We start from the raw sequence: 5,170 nt of genomic DNA on the forward strand, positions 1-5,170 counted from the left end.
AACATCCCTTGTCATCTCCTCTTATCCTTGCACAAGAACATCAAGGATGTCATTCATTGGAGGTTGGGGTGGATGGGAGGGTTCATCATTTTGGGAGAAGGGTTCATAATAGGAAGGTGGTTCATCATAGTAATGATGTGGTGGTTCTATGTACTCCATTTGTTCCATTTGTTGCTCAACACACGCCAATCTATTGTTCTCAAGTTGAGATTCTACAATCCCTTTCATGTTTCTCTCTTCGGTTGCTTCTTCACAATCATCATTGGACATATGGTATGAGTCCCATGCATCTAACTTTTCATAGACGGTTGCTTGAGGAGGGTTATGGTGGAATATAGAATTCATCTTGTGGTTGAAAGTTTTCACACATTGGAGGTGGTTTATCTTGGTCATAATATGGAGAAGGTGGCTCTTGGAAGTATTGAGGTTGGAATGGTAGTGGTTCAATATGTGGCTCATATGGCTCAAAAGGTGGTTGGTATAAAGGATATGGATTATGGTCATATGGAGGTGTTTGGTGAAAGTAGGCTTGTGAATGTGGTTGAGGTTCAAGTTGATGATATGGCTCATAGGCATATGGTGGTGGTTCTTGAAAATCACAAGGAGATTCACCATAGCCATTTGATTAGTATGCATCATAGAATAGCTCTTCTTCATAGTGCATTGGTGGAGGTTGTTGCCATGAGGATTGGTCATATGCATATGGCTCCTCCTACCTTTGATCGTCTCATCATTGATACACATTCTCATTAAAGTTCCCATTACCTAATACATAGTTGTAACTACACTCATAGCCAAAGTGAGAATTCATGATAGCAAGAGAAGGCAAAAACAAAAAAGTTAGTAACAAATAAAGAGAACAAACTAAAAACTAACAAAGAAGCAAAAAGCAAACATATTCACAATATTCACATATATACAATAACCAATAACACAACACCATTGCAATTCTCCGACAACGGCGCCATTTTGATGATTAGATTTTTTATGGTTTAGAATTTCACTAATGAAATCTCGTTGTAAAGTATAGTTTCTAAACCAAGCAATAATCCTTTCATACAAAAGATTGTTTGTCACAAGTAACAAACCCCTAAATTTATAAACCGAAGTATTGGAACCTCGGGTCATTCTCCCTAGGAATTGTAATGAAGTGTCTTGTTATTGGTTGTGAGTTAGTTTTGGGGTTTTGATAAGAAACATGAAAGATAAATGGCAAGAAAGTAAACTAATGGCTAAAAAGGCCTTGGCAAGGGTTGGTGGTCAAGAATCTCTATCCTAATTGCTAACCACAATATGAGAATTGGCAAGGATTAATCTCATTAAGTCATCCTCTAACTAGTAAAGAAAAGTCAAATGAGCTATATCAATCCTAGTCCATAAGTCCTAACTCTCCACTAATTCAATTAGTGAGAACTAGAGTCAATGGCTTCCAATCATCAATTACTTGGACATTAGTAACTCAAGAGTTCCTAAGTTACCTTTCCAAGCCAAGAGCATAAAATTTTACTCTAAAATCCAACCAAGCATTTTATCAAACACTTGGAAGGCACAAAAGGAAAGCATAGTAAATCAACAACAAGAATGAGATCTAACAACAATTATTGAAAGGAATTAACAACAGCAATAAAAAAGAACACAATTATTATGAATTACCTCTAATTGAATTGAAAGAAAATGGAAGGAACAATAGTAGATCTACAACAAAATACAAAAAAAAACATAAAAGAGATTACAACAAAAGAATGGAAAAAGAATGAAAGATTGCAACAACAAAGAATTAAAAGGTAGAAGTAGAAGAAAGCATGAATGAAAACCTAGATCTAAGAACTAAACCTAATCCTAATCCTAATCCTAGAGAGAAGTGAGAGCTTCTCTCTTTAAAACTATCTCTAAACTAATCCTAATGAGTGTGAATGATCAAAAGCCAAAAAAAGTCCCCTTTTCTCTTCAATCCTTGGCTTTAAATAGCATCTTTGGTGCCAAAGTTGGTTGGGATTGGACCCCACAACCCTTCTGAATTCGCTGGCCACGTTTTTATTAAAAAATCATATTCCAGCACCGACACGTATGTGCACAGCACGCGTACGTGTCCATGGAGTAATTCGCAAGGTGCGCGTAGGCACCAGGTGCGCGTGCGTCCATTGGCGATTTCAACTCTTTGGCTTTTCATGATCTTCTCCACCTTACATGCTTTCCTCTTCACTCCTTTGATCCATTCCTAGCCTTTTCAATCTGAAATCACTAACAAAAATATCAAGGCATCTAGTGGAATCAAAGGGAGATTAAAATCATCAAGTTAAAGGCCTAAGAAGCATGTTTTCACACTTAAGCACAAATTAAGAGAGAATCACAAAACCATGCTATTTCATTAAATAAATGTGGGTAAAAGGTATTAAAATCTCCTATAATCAACACAAGATAAACCCTACAAATGGAGTTTATCACTCCCGAAGTGGTTTTCGTCGCGGCTGAAGGAGGCCACTACCGAGATGCTCTCCTCCCTATGTCGCTACTGCTGCAACCACCTTCTCCAAGCTCTGTCATGACTCTATGGGATGAAGATCGTGAGATGGCAATGATAGAGATGCTCCCACAGTGGTTTCCGTCGCGACTGAAGGAGGCTGCCGCCAAGTGTAAGAACCGAAGTTTTTCATGTAAAATTGTTTTAATCAAATAATAATTTTAATTGCCTGAAATAGGTTCAAAAATATAAAAATATTCTTTTTAAAATATAAAGGTGAAATTTGAATTCAATGAATTTTTCTAAGTTGGAAAATGTATCTTTTGCGAAAGATTTTTGTAAAAATACGTATCGATGCTTAAGCCGGCAGTACCGACTCTAGTCTGTCCAGTACCGCGTATTTTTGGAAAATAAGATTTTGGAAATTTGATTTATTATTTTTAGAGGACAAAAATAATTTAGAATTTAAAATCGGGAGCTAATCTTAAAAGTTTTGGCCTAAAGTGGGCCAAACAGACCAAAAACACTAACAGATTGGATTGGGCTCAAACTGGACCCAAGGTCCAACATATATAAACTCATTAAATGAGCTTTCAGCTTATTTTTACCACCAGAGAGAGAGAGAGAGAGAGAAAGAGAGAGAGAGAGAGAGAGAGAGAGAGAGAGAGAGAGAGAGAAACGCGGATTGAGAGAGAAGAGAGAAGAAAAGGGGTGTCACTATTCATTGTCACCTTTCGGGAGCCATAACTTGAGCTATGAATCTCCGATTGATGAGCGATTTGTGGCCACGCGAAGCTCTTATCGAGCTCTTCATTGATATCTAAGATTTTTTGGTAAAAAATCGAAACTTAAACTCCAGTTTCCAGCCCTACCAATTCTACATTTTTGGATTTGGTTTTTAAGTAAGTTTTGTGATTTTGTTTGTTTATGGGTGACTTAGTATTGGGATATTGTTAGGTTTTGCCCTTAATGCCATTGGGTAAGATAAGGTTTCACTAAACCTTTGTGTTTAGTTATTTTTGTAAACCCTAGGTTTGATGTGACATGTTGTATGATGTTAAATTGAGTTTTGGAGTTTGTTGGAGTGATGCTTGATAGTTTTGAGCTTGATGGCTTTGCTTGGTGTTTTGAGTTGAATGAGAATCGGCCAAAGTATGGTTTCGATTTTCTTTATATAATATGTAATGTTTCTGGAAACTTAGACTAGTAGACCTTAGGATAGGATTGAACTAATGTTAATTATTGATTGTTATTGATTATTGTGGTTAATGATGAGTGTTGAGAATTTGTTGTTGTTAATGAGGAGAGTTGATTTTGTTGATAAATGATGTGGATTAGGAATTTTGATGATGATAAATGGATGCTTGGATTGATAAGTGTTAAAGGAGTTGATAAATTGGGATATTAAGGTTTGGATGTTGTATAGTGGAATAATGATGGAATTTAGGAGCTTTGATGTGATTTAGGTTGAATTTAAATGTTGATGAATAATGATTTTGATGGTGTGGAATAGTATAATTGGGAGGTTATTGATGGTTGAGTTTGAGGAATGAACGGTATAAACTTTTGTGTTGTTTTGGTATTGTTTCTGTTGTGAGTAGTTTGGTTTTAAATTAAGAGTTTTGTTAAAGTTGAGTTTTTAGTGTTTTTGTAAAAATGGATTTTAGGCCAACTATGGCGGATCATATCTTGAGCTACAGTTTTTGAAATTGATTGAATTTTGTATCAAATCAAAGATAATTCAAAAAGCTTTAAAACGGTATAGATTTTGTAGAAATATGAATTTTTTAGACAAAGATATTATCGTTGGAAGTTGGTGTCAAAAATCTAATTTCTGTGATGTTGCAGAAATTGCGAGTTCTGGTTTGTGTTCGCACGCGCACTGCTGTGCACGTGCTCTGAAAAGGGGCCACATTTTTACTTGTGTGTGTGCACAAGTGTGCACACGCACACCCTGTAATTTTTAAGAAAACGTGCGTACGCATACTCTGGTGCGCACGCACACACAGGGTTATGCCTACTGTTCAAAGCGTTCACACACTCTGGTGCACAAACACATTCTATAAAATTTGTAAGTTGTGCGTACGCACAACATCATGCGTATGCACAAGCTGTGAAAAACTCTTCTGGGATTGCGTACGCACAACTCTATGCATACGCACACTGCCCTGTTTTTCAATAAAAACCTTATTTGAACCGCTTTACTTTCCCAGCAAGCTTACAAACTTCCGTAACACTTGTTTAAAAGTTTTTATCCAGTTTTAGGGTCTTGAATCAAGGTAGAAAATAATAAAGGAATAAAAAGGGTATTATTTTTTTAGTTATAAGTTTAGAGCTGGTGACATAGGTTTTTGGAAGGTTGGTGTAAATCCTAGCATGAATTGGTAAATGCTGAGTTGTGAAGTATATGGTTGAAGAGCTTTTTGAGAAATGGGAATGCTTATGATGAATTTGAGAAGTTGAAAACCGGTGATGGTTATGATGAGTTGAGAACTTGGAAAGGAATGATGAAATTATTATATTATATGGGAGTGTGTAGAGCCTATATCTCTGGCGTGACAGTTTTTCTGCTGTAAGAGTGTGCAGAGCCTATATCTCTGGCGTTGCAATTTTTCTACTGTAAGAGTGTGCCCAACACTATATCTTTGGAATGATTTATGATGAGACAGTTGTTGTTGATTCCTTTTTTGTTACATGAGTGCGCAAAGC

The sequence above is a fragment of the Arachis duranensis genome, chromosome 4, assembly GCF_000817695.3.
Source record: "Arachis duranensis cultivar V14167 chromosome 4, aradu.V14167.gnm2.J7QH, whole genome shotgun sequence".
Classification (NCBI taxonomy): Eukaryota; Viridiplantae; Streptophyta; class Magnoliopsida; order Fabales; family Fabaceae; genus Arachis; species Arachis duranensis.